The 19,088-nt window shown below is 41.4% G+C and overlaps 1 long non-coding RNA gene across 1 annotated transcript; it reads left to right on the top strand.

The window, feature by feature from the left end:
• The first annotated feature begins 272 nt into the window (after positions 1–272).
• On the top strand, positions 273–1,677 carry LOC138784485 (uncharacterized). The gene is made up of 3 exons (XR_011361857.1): positions 273–557; positions 788–934; positions 1,076–1,677. It is a non-coding gene; the product is annotated as an uncharacterized lncRNA (long non-coding RNA).
• The last annotated feature ends 17,411 nt before the right edge of the window (positions 1,678–19,088 follow it).

Genomic DNA, 19,088 nt, shown 5'->3' with positions numbered 1-19,088 from the left:
AATCTCCGCCCACTCGCGAAGTACGCCCATATGCTTGTAGTGTTTTGAATGCCAAAAAAATAAAAAAAAAGATGTCTGATGGCGCTAATAATGCGCCCTATGGGCCAGCCCGGCGTATGAGGCTGCGCCGCAAGCACCAGCTCGTGGTGCTTTCGATCCTGTGGAAGATGCGTAATTATTACCAGCGTTTGTGTGTAAGTCTCTATATTTTTTTTTTTTTTTTTTTTTTTTAAAGCTTTATGTAACTTATTTCAAACTAGCCTTACAAACTGTTTAGGCTTATAATCCGTAAAACATTGATTTAAATGTATTGTTTATGCAAGCTCCCTTAAGTACTGTTGACCAAAGGTCCTTAAATGCAACTGTGTAATAATTTTGTGACTAATTGAGATGTCTTAAAAATAATAAATTTAATTTTTTAAAAATTCTTCTCAGAGGCAAAAAGACGCAGAGCAGCGCCGTCTGCAGGAGGTGGGACGGCGATATTGGGTCCACCCCATCAATGTTCGGAGGGAGACCCGGGGCCACATTGGTTGCCTGTATGATGATTTGCGACGGTATGTCGATTTGAATACATCAAAGTCGTCAAATCTTTGAATGTAATATTGCAAATGTAAAGGTTACTGTCCACAAATGTTTACCCCAAAGTCCATAATTTTATTATGTTTTTTGTTTATCCTTACAACGTTTGATGTTAATTTCAACATTTGTAAACCGTATGACATCTTCCTATGATGTGTGTTTGTGTGTAATATTAGTGATCAATATTTTTCTTAATTTGTTGCAGACATCCTGACAAGTTCCAGGACTTCGTGCGCCTGCCTATGGAGGCCTTTGATAATTTACTTTCCATTTTGACCCCACATCTCCAGAGACAGGACACCTACATGCGGAAATCCATCCCTCCTGTGGGACGTCTGCTCATAACGTTAAGGTGAAGATGCTTTATTTTAATGCGAACTATTTGTTCATGTAATTGTAGTGAAATCTAATATAGTGTTAAAATATGTAATAATTTAATATGTAGCTGAATGTGAAATAGAATCATAAAATACTATTTTTCATTTTTTCACAGATTCTTGGCGACAGGGGAGAGTTATGTATCGTTGCACCTCCAATTCAGGGTTGGTACGTCCACCATCTCTGGAATTGTGAGGTGCACGTGCGCCGTGATCTGGGAGCATTTGCAGCCCATCGTGATGCCCAGTCCGACCCGGGAGATTTGGTTGCAGTCAGCAGCAGGCTTTCAGTCTGTGGCCAATTTCCCCAACTGTATAGGGGCGGTTGATGGTAAGCACATACGTGTGAAGCAACCACCGCGATCAGGATCACAGTATTTCAATTATAAGAAATTTTTTTCTGTGGTCCTGATCGCGGTTGTTGATTCCACGTATCGTTTCCTTGCCATCGACGTCGGCTCCTATGGCAGTACTGGGGACTCCCGGGCGCTACTGAGATCAGAGTTTGGGCGGCGCATACTCTTAGATCACGTGACTCTACCTCCTCCCACTCCTCTTCCGGGTACCACGCATCCCGCTCCATTCGTCATGGTAGGGGATCAAGCCTTCCCTTTACTCAACAACCTGCTGCGCCCTTACCCACGGAGAGGGCTGGATGAACGGGGGAGACTATTTAACCGGAGGCTGAGCCGGGCACGTAACTTCGTGGAGTGCGCCTTCGGGATCAGGACTAGTCAGTGGAGAGTGTTTACCACTGCCCTGCAGTTGAAATTGGCCACAGTTGACATGGTCATTAAAGCTGCCTGTGTTCTCCACAACTACCTTCGGGACTATGCTCCCACCCCGGAGGTGAACGTGGAGACACTGCCAGCTTTTAGTGCCCCTATCAACTATGGCCAAGGGAGACAACTCAACCGCGGGATAGTGGTCAGGAACCTCTTTGCTGACTACTTCATGACTCCTGAAGGCGCCGTGCCCGTGCCCCTTTCACAGCCTCCCTTATGAGCCACGGCCACAGGACTGATGTTTTCCCGCATGTATGTCACCTGTCTCTGGGATGTGTGTTTTTTTATTTTCTTTTGTTGTTTGAACCCGATGTATTGGTTGATATTTAATTTTCATTCTCTTTTTACTAAAACAAAAAATATATTTTCTTATTCGACTAAACAATGTGTCTGCCTTTTCAATGTATGTAAAACATGTTGTGTGTTCCCACATAGTAGTGTTCGAAAATACACATTACCTCACTCGATATACTACTGGCCAGTAATTATCGAGCATGGTCACATCATGCTAATGTTAATTGTATAGTCCTTTGAACCTAGTGTGCTGAAAGATTGATGTGATCAAAACATGTGCATTTCCTATGGAGTGACCAGCAGGGTGCGCACTATATGTCTAACTTTCTAGTGTGGGATATGTAACAGGATCTGATATCTTCTAGTGCCACAGTCCATCTCACTTCTTAACAATCACTATTAACACACCACATATATCCCTCCACACATCACCCAGGTGCGCCAGCTGGATGTGGTCTACTTAGGTTGCGGTTCAAAAATATTATTTTATCATCCATTTTTTTTCTGTAAAACACAGAAGAGTGTATTCAAAGATTAGAAATCTCGCTCTTTACTTGATCACCTGTTCCTTGTCTACAGTCATCTCCTGGATTTCTTATCCAAAATCCATCACATCAATCTGCCAGTGTAAACGCTACATTATGTAGTTTATTGTGTGTACGTTTATATATCCTCCACTTTGTACATAATGACCACATGCTGGATGTCCTGCAGGAGGAGATTTGTACTACCATCGGACATAGAGCTCTATGTGGAAATGATAGTGTCATGATAATAACATTAATGTCCCAAAATATGTTAGTGCTCATCACAAGCCTCTCCTGCTCTGCCCACTTCCTGCCTTGGCCACAGATGTCAGCATAGAGCAGGCTCAGACCTCAAAAAGAAGGAATCGCAGCATTCACTACATCTTCGCTAGTGGCTTCACAATACGTGTATTTCACTCAGTATAGCTAACAAAAACAGCAGTGGATTCTAAACACCCAAAGGATCTCGACACAATGTTGTAATGTTGTGGATGTGCGCCATTAAAACACTAAATAAGGAAATTTCCTAATAACATCCATTCTTAGAAAAAAACTTAGCAATATTTCACTTTAAATGGCGCACAGCCACTCTATTTCTACATTGTGTGAACACAGCCTTTGTGTTTTTAAGCCACTACTGGTTTTGTTAACAATACTGACCAAAATATACTGACTCAAATACACGTATTGTGAACCTACTACGAACATGTAGTGAATGTTGCGATTCCTTGTTTGTCATGTATGACAGTGCTCTCTGCTGCCATCTGTGGCCAAGGCAGGAAGTGGCCACAGCAGGAGAGTGTTGGCCTGATAAATGAAATACTTAACTACATTATAATATTTCCTATCATGACACATTCATTTTAACACATACAGCAATGTCTCACATATGATTAGAAATATTCTCCTGAAGGACATCCAGCATGTGTTCATTTTCTACTAACGTAAAGCATACAACAAAATTTTATAAGACACAATAGCAACATTCAATACAGCTTTCTATGCAAACAAAGTCCACTAAGTATTTTGAAGCGTATTTCGTAGTTCCTTAGTGGCAGTCAATAATCATTTGTTTTTTTAACCCTTAAACACTAAAACATAAACAAGTAAAAAATAAGATTTCGGGAAACAACAAGATATGTCGCAATGGATTTATTACATGTCAAAAAATAAAACATTCACATGATAGTGTGTGTGGGTGGATGTGGGCGAGGGTGTGTGGAGACTACTTTGGACCATGTTGACAGAAGTTAGAATAGTGTGCAGAGGCAATAGTGTGGGCAATATGTGAAGGACACAGCCAGCCTGACTGTATTCTGGCACCACAAAAATAAAAGGGACATCCCAATCCCCCCAAGCTGTTATTGTCATCCCTAGCTAATGTGATGCCAGACCTTCTAAACAGTGTGTTATTGATGTGGTCCTGGTGCACACAAATGTTAGGAAATTATTAATGCTAGTAAGGCGCGGTTGGCACTAAGGCCCTACAGTGTAGCAGACAAGGGGTGGTGTTGGTGTAGCTGAGGAGAGGGAGTGCGGAACAAACACAAATGTTGTTGGACGGTCAAGGCACATGTCACTCTCTCTCGCCAGGCTCCACAGGACCCTCTTGACATCTTGGTGGTGGAGTCCTGGCCAACCCCTCTGCCAGATTAGGTTCTTCATTCTCTTCATCCGATGAGGCCTCTGCTGGTTGCTGAACTACTTGTGGTCTGAGGAGAAAACAACACTGGTCACTATCTAAGATGGCACTTTTGTTTAAGGACATATTTAGCCAGATAACTAAAATGGAGGCATCCAATGCAGGATTACACTCTGCCTGCTTTCACACTATTTTCTATGTACGAGGTGCCACACTAGAACTTTTTACAATATATTCACACACTGTTGACCCAAAATGTGGGTCTTCACAAGGCCACCCGAGTGGAACATTAGTTTACTCTATGGACACATTGCGTACATTGTTTAAACATTATGAAGACAGTCCACGCTATTGGCATAACTGCCATTTCATGTTCTGGATTAGATCCTGGAGGGATCAAAAGCTGTTCCCAAAGCGGTTAGGCCAGGCTGCATTTGTTAGTTATCTGGTGTCCAGCAGGGGGCGCCTCATCTTCCCGAAATCGAGATTACTCTAAAGTGTTCACTAAATATACTGCTCCCCCTGCTGGAGCCTCGATGTATACAATCTATATAAATCTAACACATGTCTATGTCTGCACACATAAGACACAGAGCTACTTCCGTCATCATCTGCTCCTACCATGGACACATGCAATTAACACACACACTTACCTGCGGCGTCTGGGGGAATTCAAAATGAAACGCAGCATTGGGGCAAAACGCAAAGCGGCCAGTTCTTCTTGGGCGGCCCCACGCCTGATCAGCTGCCGTCGCTGCCTGATGAATCGGTCCCTCACACTGGACCACCTGGTCTCCACATAGTTAGCTTCAAGCAAAAGCATCCACACATTAGGAATATATCAGCGTCAGGTGACCATAACACTCGAGTTAATGGTTTGCCACAGTGGCTAAACAACTTACCAATTATCCATTGCTGTAATCTAGTATGCTGGTCCCAATCTGGGTATACAATCCGGGCAACCTCCCTCCATGCGGCACTCCGTGTTAGCCGGCTTCTGTACCCAGGCGCAGGGCCGTCCCATAGCACTGGCCGAGCATGGACCTGAAAATCCAAAATCATTACAGTAACGTCTTAGAAATTATTAGTCAATAAGGTCATAGCTACTACACCCATGTCACATGCTACACGCCATGTTTGATTGTAAATAGTACGTCACTTATGTGGGTGGGGTCTCCAGCTTCACCTGCAGCCAACTCCCTCCCTCCATGATGTTTGCTGGCGCCACATATCATATACACAGTACACTACTACTCACATCATGTCCTCATAGTATTTGCCCTAAATATATGTGCTTACTACTAGGGAATGGAAGGCCACAATCCGGCGCGGGGGTCTGGGATCGGATAGCGACACGGGGGGACACGCCTCCTCTCTGTAGTCTCGCCACCTCAGCACTGGGCGTAGCGGGGGTGGGGGGGGTTAACTATTGCGTGTCGTGTGCTCGGCGAATTGCTATGTGACACCATGTAACGATGCTCAGCTTACCCATTTCTGTCCGGCATTGTCACGTCGTAAGCCGCTGCACTACAAGTGCCATAATGGTCGGCCACGCCTCTTTGAACGTGGCTGCTGCGGATTGTGTGTGCTTCCGACGTTACAACGCCTGACAAAGTACAAAGCAGAGCAGCGCTAAAAGCCAAAATACTCATTAGCCGAGCAGTGAACAGAATTAGCACAGCACACCAAACACTCCGGCTAAACAACAACCCCGCTACGCACACTGATGACGTGCATGTACTACAGAGAGGGGGCGTGTCCACGCTGTGTCGCTAGCCTATAGCATCATCAGCCTGCGCCGGATCTTGTGCGTGATTTGCGTACTATTTAAGCGACCTCCTTATGATGACACTATCAGCACATTATATGGTAGGATTTCTACTATGTATGTGCCGCCAACAACCATCATGGAGGGAGGAGGGAGGAGGGAGGAGGGAGGAGGGAGGAGGGAGGAGGGAGGAGGGAGGAGGGAGGAGGGAGGAGGGAGAAGGGAGAGAGTTCGCTGCACGGCCATCTCGCTAAGAGCAATCCTAAGTCACGCCCTGTTTGCCCAACAACATGTGCTATTACAAGGACAATTCCTCGACCAGCCATTACTTACAAATCTCGCCTAAAATACGATGTGCGTTACATGGTCCGAAAGAGCTAACACATTCACAGATTTGGAGGAGACACACACATCTGAAAAGACTCATGCAGTCATTGCTGGATTTCAAGCGCCCCCTGATGGCAAACACATAGGAATTACACACAATCGTACTTACATAAACTACTCGGAGCGATGTATCGTGCCACTAAATGACTATAGACAATCGTACACATAAAATAAATATTATCTAGCATCTATTGATCATTACATAATCGATTTGTTTTCACTAAATTATTTACCACTTAAACAGGATGCAATTACAGATGTGACTTTTGGACATCACAAAAAGCGATATAAAAGACAAGACTTGTAAATTACATGTATGTAAATGTGACTCACACAACAAATGACAGTCATACATTAAGTCACGGCCACACAACTATCTTCTCCGAGTCCAAAGGACGATCGAAATCTTTCTATCGATGATCTTATCTATGTATAAAGCACTCCCAACAGCTCCAGAAAATACTTACTTCACTGATCAGCTGGCCGACGGCTATAACAGACCGATCAGGATACATCTCGGGCTCCATGAATCACTCCGGCTTTGTTGTCCAAATCACTTCTTCTTCCAGCGACGGTTTTCAAAGTGCAGATTCTTACAATGCAGACACATCCTAAATAACCTTGGCTTCTACCCATAGGAACTCAAAATGATACATTTGTTATCTCCATCCAGTCACGGACACGGCCTAGGTGAAGCCTGGACACAAACAGTTGTTACATTCATCCCTGTATTTTGAGTTATATTTAAAAATATACAAGGACAATTACAAAATAAGACCGTGAGAAATGTGTGGCAAACAATATTTCTCTCATGGCTAAGCTTCAAATAAATAATTCCTTTCTTCTATCATCCTATGTCAAGGCCAAATGGCAATCCTGCTCTCATCACACAGGTGCAACTAGCCACAGTGCAGGGTGGCACTCAGATACATGCACTAACAATGCTATATAACATTTGGCCACTTCTCCAAGAAATGGACCACAAACACAACATTCCTTTCCCTTCCGGCCCAAAAGGCACCTGCAAAGGTCCAGGACACATGTCCACTCTCTGACAAGGCCGAGAGCACACCTGTACCAACGATACCTCATACCCAGCCCTCAGGCCAGGCACTCACTGGTCGTCAGTTAACTGCAAACTAAGGTGTAATCTCCAGAAGGAGAAAACTGGTGCTCAGCCATGAAATGACCACAGAACAACACGTTTGTTATTCCTAGATTCATTCCTTACACCCCTTTGTTTGCACCATGTCGTACCTGCTTGCCGCTTGGGCCCCACGATTTCTGTGATCCATTCTATATTGGAGCTACCGAACCGGTGGATCAGCCCAGCCACTATCTCCATATGTGAGCGAACACACTCATTTACATATGCAAATAACCAGCCCTTGGCGGCAAAGGCCACTGTTGACTAGAAATCAACGTTAGTTTTCACTTTGGTTACTGACAGGGTTACGAAATTTTGAATTACCATATGAAATAGAGGCTTTGTATTCAGACTGATAAAGTGTTGCCATCTGTATACATGGCTAAAATAGGCATGTCGCATTAATGCAAATCATTACGCGAAACAAAGTGCACAACCAGCTAAGCTTTTTCTGGGAGAGGTGAAAAAATGAGAGATTATATAAATACACAAGGAATTTTATTCAAAAACATTCTCAGACTTGCCAAGCAATATTATGTCACAATAGTAAAGTCAAAGTTAGATTAGGACAGAGGGGGAAGGGCGCATGAAGCTGCAGCTTACTGCAGACAGATCATTGCATTCTGCTGCAGGCTCCCAAAGGCCGATCTCGTGGGCCAGTCTAGGAGCAGACTATCAGATATTCATCCAACACACACTGAGTCAATGATTACCGTAGTGACACAACATGTTAATAAAAGCCTGAGACTTGTGGGAAATGTTACATATATATCGTCAACACATCCATTAACTGCACTATGTGCAAAGGCCAAACCAATACAAACATAATAATGGTTAATTTTTAGCTTTTTAAACTGAAAACATGTGAATAGATCCTTGATGTATCCTTGGCAAGGCTTTAGGCCTCTCCATGTGTGAAAATGTGGATTTTATTCTAGGATACAGTACATTGTGTAAGCGCGCGGTACTTTAGTAACCTTGAGCCAAATCACTACATTACACCTCCCAATCGAGAGAGAACAACGCAGATGTGTGTGGAAGAATGTCAACTATTCGACTTACACACACACACAATGTAGCATTGTTTTCTCCAGGCCAAATGTAGTTTGGATTTTATTGTTGATCATTAAAATACTTATAATGTTGAATTAAATATTATATCTAAAATAATTTTACACCAAACTCTGCATGTTCTGTATGAAATATCACATTAAACCCATTATTGTGTATAAAGGTTAACAAAAAGGATACATTTCACAAATCAACCTTCTGTGCAAGATGCTGAGTCAAACATAGGCAACAAAAGTCAGTAATGGATGTAAAAACCGGACACATCAGACACTTGCATTTAGGAACTCATCTATTTGTATGACAGTCCTTTTTTTTCCTTATTGACGTTTAAATGTAGTGACATATTGGTTCTGCTAACAAGGGCCCCTACACACAAGAACCATTCGCCCTGGAGATAGCTAAAGGAAAGACATTATGATTTTACTTTTTTCTATAGATTCTTTTAAATGAGGATCTTAGCAAACTGTTTTTTCAAACAGAGTGTACCATGTCACCCCGGTAAGGTGTCCTCAGGGACATGGACCCTACTCTACCCTAACACAAAATGACCTCTCTGGGCCTGAAAAAGGAGACCACTTGCCATAAACCAAAAAAAAAAAAAAATAAAAAAAAAATAAAAAAAAAATAGAAAAATTAAACCAAAAAAATATAATAAGATTATGATGTATTGCCTCATACATCACATAGTAGAAATCATAAACGTCGTGGGTAACGAGATGTCCGAGAGCGCCGTCCACGCCGTGGCTGGCGCCTAGGAACGGCCCTAGTACCCTCAGATGGAGGGGGCATGGCACCAGGTGGCTCTCGGGACAATGCTGGGGGGACAAGGGGGGAGAGAGGTGGGGGCACAGGTGGGGGCGCAGTGGTCTCGGGGAAAAGAAAGCCCTCCGGCGGGATATGTGGCCTCCGTGAGTGTAACCCATACACAGATTGTAGGAGGACGCCCACATAGCAAGGGTCGGGGAAAGTATCGGGGTCAATCTGCTCGTGACACGACAGCAGCACTTCTGTAACCATCCGCGCACTACGTGCCAGATTAGTAGGGAGATTCCGTAAACGGACTCCCAGATAGTAGCAGAAGAAATCATTCTGATCATCTCCTCCATCAAACCGCCTGACAAAGTTGACGACAGATTGATCCAACTCACTCAGTGCTGAATGAGCTTCTTCTTGCTCCCGACGCCTCCTGGTGGTGGTAGTAGTGGGCCTCGTGAGTGGCTGACGTGGCCGAGCTGCCAGGGGCACACCACTAGGACCTGCACCAGATGTTGATGGTGCTGCAGCCTCCTCCTCTTCGTGCATGGAAGTCGAGCCAGAAGGTCCTGGCATCGGCTCCGTGCCCTCAGAAAGAGTAGGACTGCCAGGCTCCTGTGATGGCGGTGGCGTGGCACAATCCCCCTCCTGCTGTGATGCTGCAACATCAGAACCAGCAGCATCCTGTCCTCCCGGTGGGTCTGCGAAATTGCCACTGGTTCTGTGGAGAGACAGAAAGGTTAGCTAATATGGACACATTCATAAAGGTACTTCATATATCGAATGTTTAAGTTTTGATAACATACAGTATGTCGAAATGTGTGTTTTGGTAACACGAAGACATTATGTAGTACTATGCGCATCCTATGTTAGGACATACAACTATTTATATTAACTCATTCACATTAGTGTTTTCTAATAAACTTAAACAAAAAAACATTAGCCAAAAATGTTCCCCGTTCTGAGTGTGGAAACAATGCTCTCATCTTCAGGGCATGTTGTGGGCATGGAACCATTCTGGTGACAACACAACAACAAGTGTTTTTTAATGTGGCCCAGCAGGGAGAGGAGCCTGAGTTAGTCATGTGACCAGATACACAAGCGGCCAGTAAGAGGCCTGTGTACCTGTCATAGATCCCCGCAGGCCACACTGAGACAGTGACAGAGCAGCAGGCCGCCCAGCATTGAGTATAAAGGAAGTGAATAGTGTGGGCCGGAGAACAGCTCTCGGACTGCTTAGTACTGTAGGACACTAAATATAAAACATTATCCGCTGCATAGAAACAGCCATTTCATTCACCATGCTTACTGGCTCTGCCACCTACAGCACACGCTAAACAACTGAGGGAGTGACCGTGATCTGCAAAAATCACGAGATGTTGTTCTAGCGCCATGACAGAAACTAACATATTTTAGAGAAATGACAGGATGTTGAAGCACGAGTCAGAGTGGTGTGTAAGCATTTGTTTGAGTGTGAGCAAAGGGGACTATTGTGATTGGTCAGGATACATTAACCCTCTCTGGACAGTCACATACACCAGCATGAAGGCTAACAAACATGACACAACTAGGGCCTTATAAAGAATGGCAATAGTGTATGTAGTCAAATTATCGGGATACATTAAAGATAATTGTCTGCACATTCCTATAAAACATATACATAAAGAGGCAGATTGGTGAAATCGGATGAGATTATCTGCTAGTGAGTATGGACCAGGTTCTGCTGAACAACCAAAGGCAGAATTAAAATTCATTACTCCCATATAACATTTTATCTCATGTATTACATATTGTACACTATATGATACTATATACATTATGGAATAAGAAAAATATACTTACTGCCGTTGACTGCGGCTCGGGATAAAATCCAACAAAGGCGCATAGCGCATGGAGATCGGCTCCCCACCCCTCTCCTCCGTGCGTATCGCCCGTTGGTACTGGTCCCTGACACTAGACCAGCGTGTCTCCACTGCTCGGACTGACAAAAGCAAAGATTTATTAGAAATAGATAGATTTTAATAATTGATAGATATTTCGAGGTCTTGGTAGAAATATCGGACATTGTTCTCACAATTTTATGTCATACATTATTTGACAACACGACATACCCATCCGCAGCTGCTCGCTGTCCGTCACATCGCCCCACTGTGGGACTACCACAGCCGCTATCGTCTCCCACGTCTCGCGACGCAGGACGCGGTCGTGGTAGCCACGCACAGTCAAGTCCCACAAATGGGGACGGGACCGCACCTGAAAAATTATATAGAAAGACAGAAATCACTAGACATCTCCATCTGACTTCACCTCTCTGTGTGTCTACATCGATTAGAATAAGAACATGTTTTCCATTATGACATTACATAGAGTGGTGTTGGGATTCCAACAGACCACCTGTGTAATCTAAGGAACACAGCCTAATAACCACTGAGCCAAGACTCACTAAACCAAGGAATGCCAGAACTCTTTGAACACACTTCTGAAAACATACCAAGATTGGTGTCTAATGATTGAATTTAGGAAAGGCTTTGTATCTTAACTAGCACTAATTAGTAGGCCACAAGACCAGATCAATGCCAGCTTTGCATTCACACCTGATGAAAGAGAAAATCAACATTGTTTCGAAAATACATGAACACATGTGCAAACGAGTGAAGCTAACTATTTCACTGCTGCGGTGTTTGTTCTGGTGTGTGTGTGGTGTTTTGTTATCTTAGTGTGTGGATAAAACATGTCACAACGACTATGGTTAGAGATCTCGACATTTTGTAATAACTATGGTCAACATTTATGTATTAAACAGTCGCTGATATAGAGTGACAAATATATTTTAATAATTAAATACATGTAAGGTTAGGTATAGCATTAGGTCGAACATTCGAGGAGGAGCACACAATAACATGAAACTACGTGCAAAAACGAGCTACATGAAAAACGCATCCAAAACGCAACCTTGCTCGACTCGATTTGCAAAAGATTCCACAAACATTACTTGACTATACTGTGTACGGTGTAGTGCGCACGCTTACTCAGATTCACATGCACTATATCACACAAAAAACGCATCAAAAACGCAACCTTGCTCGACTCGATTTGCAAAAGATTCCACAAACATTACTTGACTATACTGTGTACGGTGTAGTGCGCACGCTTACTCAGATTCACATGCACTATATCACACAAAAAACGCATCCAAAACGCACTATACTGATTTGTGCAGAAAAATTGTCTACATTTGTACACATGTCACTGTTATTAAATACAATTGATACATGTAAGAAATCAAACAACCCTACACTCAATAGGGATACTAAATTCGACATATGTAAGTAGTGGTTTTATATGGGAACTGCACTAGAAATTAATACTATAGCAGATAAGGAAACACATGACGATACTTTGTGGTTTTTTGCAGGCCACATTCCCACGCCCGTGTCGCATGACTAAAACGATTATATTTAAGACCACTAACAGTGTTGACATTCATATGTGTGTTACATGTGGCTTAGGTGCGTTTTGGTTGGCCGAGACGACCATGTGCATTTCTAAGTCCAAGTAAAACATTTTAACACATCACATAAATATATTAACAGAGATATGTATTTGGGTTCGCATACATTACATATTATTAGACATATATTTACATAGATATATAGATAGAGAGAGGGATAAATAGATACACAGAAAGAGACTACACATCCTATTTTCCAAGTAAAACCATTCTAGAAAGATGAGTGTAATTCTTCGATCAAACTTACCTCTGCGATCAGGCGTGGAACATCAATGTCCCGCTGCCAGGAACCACGTCGCCCACGACCAGCACCACCATGCTCCGCTCGCCGTGCCATCGCTCCAGATCGGGACACCTAAAAGGATGGTCACCTATTGAAGCCCATTCACTTGGGCCTTTTAAACTGAAGGGGCGTTACGCATTGATGAATTATTCTAATGAGAATCCAGATTGATCCGGCAGTAATCAGAGGTTCCGCCAGGCCCGAATGTTACTTCCTACGGTCGACTTGGACCATTTCGGCCCGGAAATAATGGTCTTGCTCATTTTTTACGGACCCGGATACAATCAGGCCAGAAACTCATACGGAGTGTGCACTGTGCAGCCGCATATCCTATACTTCCCAGCATACACACGAAACATCAAATATACGGCCGCACTATTACATCCGTACATACGGACGCACTATTACTACGTGTGAATCGAGCCCCCAAGTGGTTCTCGGTATAGTTATAGAATTACTTTAGCAAAGAAGTCATTTCTGCAAATAGTCTGAAATGGAGAGTATGCAGTTTCAATTACATGGGGGAACCTAGCTGTATAAGGAAATAATTTAATGTTAGCATGCTACTGCTCGCTTTCTTAAATCAAATATAATTTATGGTAGAGGTATAGTAGCTTGCTACAGATCACCTGGGTTTTTAAGGCTCTATGTTGGAGCCTTATTTGCAGGCTCATCATATTTAAGAAAAATAGCGCTTTATGTGACACTTTTTTGCCAATCAACATTAAGGGCACCTTAACCAGAACCTGATTGATCATATTCCAGGTCAATGGGAATCCACAAGACCAATTGCATCAATTTTAACACCGATGTAAAGAAAGACATAGTCAAAGGATGGATGAATAGATAGATAGATAGATAGATAGATACTAAATAGTCTAAAAAAGTTTTTAAAGCATTGCAGGGCTATGTTCACATGACTTTTTTTCTGGCCGTTGTTCAATACTTAAATCAATGGCCGTGTTGAGTATCAAATAACATCCATGGTTTAGCATATTTTAGCGGTCATTGCAACATTATTCTAGTTCAGGTGGACTGATTGCCCTTTGGGTGTGTCTGTGGCTATGTTCACACTAAGTAAAAAAAAAAAAAAAGAAAGAGAGAAAAGGCAGCCACTTTTTCTTTTTAAAATGTTATTACTGCATTTCAATTGATGTCAATGAAATGGCGGCCGCCCAATGCACACGGTGTATTAAATAACGGACGTTGTATGCATCAAAATAATAATCATGGCAATTATTCACAGACATCTTTTGTAAACAACAGACATTCTTCTCTAGTTAACATCCAAGAATAATTGTCATGATCATTATTTTGTATAATCATTATTTAACACACTGTGTGCATTGGGCCGTCATTCCATTGACTTCAATGCATTCCAGCAGATGCTCCTAGGCCTCATCCGCATATCAATTTTTTCTGTCCATTAATAAAGATCCTGATTTACGGACAGAAAAAGGACCCATTGGTTTCAATGTGGTCATCTAAACATCCGTATTGTAAATGCATCATTTTTTGGCTGCCTTTATTTGGCAAAAAGGTATGACCTACACTTATAAGCTATGTTCACACATAGTATTTTCATCGTCCTTTTGGTCAGTCTTTTTCTGACCAAAACAAGGAGGGGAACTCCAAAATTATAACTGAAAGATTTGCACAGCTTTTTGTGTTTTAAGTCCGTTCCTGGTTTTGGTAAAAGAAAAGGTTGACCAAAAGAATGCAAGAAAGAGAGATAAGGGCACTCACCCGTATGCGGCAAATTTCTCCTTTATTCAAAAGATGTGCATATTAAAAGTCCGTGCAAACATCTTACATGCGGGCAGACGCCAAACCACCTTCACGGCGTGTACATGATGGCCATTTCGCGCGCATGCGCGCTTCAACGGATGACGCCTCTCCCGTAGGTCGCAGGTAAAATACCTCATCTGACGTACTAGGAGTAGGCGTTTACAAAGTGTAAGGTAAATACCCTTTTGCATAAAAACAAATATTAAACGCAATGAATACAAAAAGTGATCTCAGATAAACATATTAAGTTCTATCTTATCATTAAGACCGCACTTTCCTTGTGCTCCTGTAGCTAGAATACAACGTGCTTCTGTTTTTAATAGTTGTGTGTTTGTATCTTGTCCTGGTTTGTAAAAAATTCTTTTTAAACCTGTGAATGTAAGACAATTCGTATCTCCATTATGTTGTGTGTGAATATGTTCTACCATTTTTGTCGCTGCTTTTTTGTTTTTTATGTAGTATATATGTTCATAAAACCTGCGATTTAAAGGTCGCAAGGTTTTACCAATATAAAACATCCCACATGTGCATGTAATAGCGTAGACTACACATTTTGTTTTGCAACAAATAAAATCATTTATGTCATATCTGACTCCACCTAGAGTTATAGTTTTAGTCACTTTAGCATATTCGCACCAGGAACAATCGCCACATCTGAACATGCCCTTTGGTTGCATAGATTTAATCCACATTTTTTCCTCTTTTACATTATTGCTGAATTTGCTATGCACTAGAATATCTTTTAGATTTTTACATCTTTTAAAGGCTATAGTGGGTTTTTCTGTAATTAATTCTGACAGAATAGGATCATTATTTATCAAATACCAGTTTTTATTTATTACCTCTTTAATGGTCGCCGCCATAGGGCTAAATTTAAAAGCCAGAGTAAATTTTTGCTTGTTCTGGTGTTTTGTTTTTAAGGCTGATATTTGTTTTTTATTTTTGTTTTTGTTTAAGAGGAATGTTCTGTCTTTGGAGAATGCCTTCTCCTCTGCCCTTTTAAGTTCATCAACTGGATATCCTCGTTGAGACAACCTATAGGTAAGTTCTTTAGCTTTTTCTTTGTACATTGTGTCAGTGCTATTGATACGTCGTAATCGTAAATATTGTCCGTATGGTAGTGCAAGTTTTACATGTGGGGGGTGGTAGCTATTGTGATGTAGCAAGGAGTTGCAAGCTGTGGATTTGCGATAACTAACTACTGTAAGTTCATTATTTGTAATTTTTACTGTAGTATCCAGGAATTCTAATTCGGATGTATTTATTTTGCTTGTGAAGGCCATGTTAAAGTGGTTATTGTTAATGTATGTTACAAAATTATTAAATGCTTCTGGGGTGTCATTCCAAATAATAAAGATATCATCCACGAAGCGATAATAGACACTTATCGCCCTCGTGAATGGATTACTTTCACTGAAAATCATAACCCTTTCAAATTCTGCCAAAAATAAATTAGCTAGGGTACATGCTGCTGGCGTACCCATAGCGGTACCATATTTTTGTTGGTACCAAACGTCATTAAATACAAAAGCATTATTTTCTAAAATAAAACTTAAGGCTTCACAAATAAATTCAACGAATTCAGTACTTTTTCCAATTCTTCTTAGGAAAGTACCGATTACCTCTACTACTAGGGCTTGAGGAATCCTAGTGTACAGGCTTTCTACGTCAATTGACGTTAAGAAAGCACCTTCTGGCCATGTGCATGTGTGTATAGATCTTAGAAAATCGTTTGTGTCCTTAATTAATGCTGGTACCTCGTCCAAAAGTGGCCGTAAGAGCCAGTCAACATATTGGGATAATGGTTCAGTTATACTTCCTATGCCGGAGACGATAGGTCTCCCGGGTGGACAAATTAGAGATTTGTGGATTTTAGGGACGAGGTACCAGCATGGATATTTAGGATTTGTGGGCAGTAATTTTTCTGCTCTGTTTTGTGAAATGATACCCCTTTCTATGTTATCATTTATCATTTCACAAAACAGAGCAGAAAAATTACTGCCCACAAATCCTAAATATCCATGCTGGTACCTCGTCCCTAAAATCCACAAATCTCTAATTTGTCCACCCGGGAGACCTATCGTCTCCGGCATAGGAAGTATAACTGAACCATTATCCCAATATGTTGACTGGCTCTTACGGCCACTTTTGGACGAGGTACCAGCATTAATTAAGGACACAAACGATTTTCTAAGATCTATACACACATGCACATGGCCAGAAGGTGCTTTCTTAACGTCAATTGACGTAGAAAGCCTGTACACTAGGATTCCTCAAGCCCTAGTAGTAGAGGTAATCGGTACTTTCCTAAGAAGAATTGGAAAAAGTACTGAATTCGTTGAATTTATTTGTGAAGCCTTAAGTTTTATTTTAGAAAATAATGCTTTTGTATTTAATGACGTTTGGTACCAACAAAAATATGGTACCGCTATGGGTACGCCAGCAGCATGTACCCTAGCTAATTTATTTTTGGCAGAATTTGAAAGGGTTATGATTTTCAGTGAAAGTAATCCATTCACAAGGGCGATAAGTGTCTATTATCGCTTCGTGGATGATATCTTTATTATTTGGAATGACACCCCAGAAGCATTTAATAATTTTGTAACATACATTAACAATAACCACTTTAACATGGCCTTCACAAGCAAAATAAATACATCCGAATTAGAATTCCTGGATACTACAGTAAAAATTACAAATAATGAACTTACAGTAGTTAGTTATCGCAAATCCACAGCTTGCAACTCCTTGCTACATCACAATAGCTACCACCCCCCACATGTAAAACTTGCACTACCATACGGACAATATTTACGATTACGACGTATCAATAGCACTGACACAATGTACAAAGAAAAAGCTAAAGAACTTACCTATAGGTTGTCTCAACGAGGATATCCAGTTGATGAACTTAAAAGGGCAGAGGAGAAGGCATTCTCCAAAGACAGAACATTCCTCTTAAACAAAAACAAAAATAAAAAACAAATATCAGCCTTAAAAACAAAACACCAGAACAAGCAAAAATTTACTCTGGCTTTTAAATTTAGCCCTATGGCGGCGACCATTAAAGAGGTAATAAATAAAAACTGGTATTTGATAAATAATGATCCTATTCTGTCAGAATTAATTACAGAAAAACCCACTATAGCCTTTAAAAGATGTAAAAATCTAAAAGATATTCTAGTGCATAGCAAATTCAGCAATAATGTAAAAGAGGAAAAAATGTGGATTAAATCTATGCAACCAAAGGGCATGTTCAGATGTGGCGATTGTTCCTGGTGCGAATATGCTAAAGTGACTAAAACTATAACTCTAGGTGGAGTCAGATATGACATAAATGATTTTATTTGTTGCAAAACAAAATGTGTAGTCTACGCTATTACATGCACATGTGGGATGTTTTATATTGGTAAAACCTTGCGACCTTTAAATCGCAGGTTTTATGAACATATATACTACATAAAAAACAAAAAAGCAGCGACAAAAATGGTAGAACATATTCACACACAACATAATGGAGATACGAATTGTCTTACATTCACAGGTTTAAAAAGAATTTTTTACAAACCAGGACAAGATACAAACACACAACTATTAAAAACAGAAGCACGTTGTATTCTAGCTACAGGAGCACAAGGAAAGTGCGGTCTTAATGATAAGATAGAACTTAATATGTTTATCTGAGATCACTTTTTGTATTCATTGCGTTTAATATTTGTTTTTATGCAAAAGGGTATTTACCTTACACTTTGTAAACGCCTACTCCCAGTACGTCAGATGAGGTATTTTACCTGCGACCTACGGGAGAGGCGTCATCCGTTGAAGCGCGCATTCGCGCGAAATGGCCATCATGTACACGCCGTGAAGGTGGTTTGGCGTCTGCCCGCATGTAAGATGTTTGCACGGACTTTTAATATGCACATCTTTTGAATAAAGGAGAAATTTGCCGCATACGGGTGAGTGCCCTTATCTCTCTTTCTTGCATTTTGTTGGATTACCTATATACCTACGTAAAGGAGCACCCCCTAGGCTACTTCATCATAGCCCTCTACACACGGCGATACCACGTATATAAGCCATTAAATAAGGAGTAGTGCCAGTGATCTCTACAGACAGTTATCCGGCTGACCAAAAGAAATTACAAAAATACTGTGTGTGAACATAGCCACACAG

The sequence above is a fragment of the Dendropsophus ebraccatus genome, chromosome 2 (assembly GCF_027789765.1).
Source record: "Dendropsophus ebraccatus isolate aDenEbr1 chromosome 2, aDenEbr1.pat, whole genome shotgun sequence".
NCBI classification, from domain to species: domain Eukaryota; kingdom Metazoa; phylum Chordata; class Amphibia; order Anura; family Hylidae; genus Dendropsophus; species Dendropsophus ebraccatus.
This window is presented reverse-complemented; position numbering and strand designations above follow the sequence as displayed.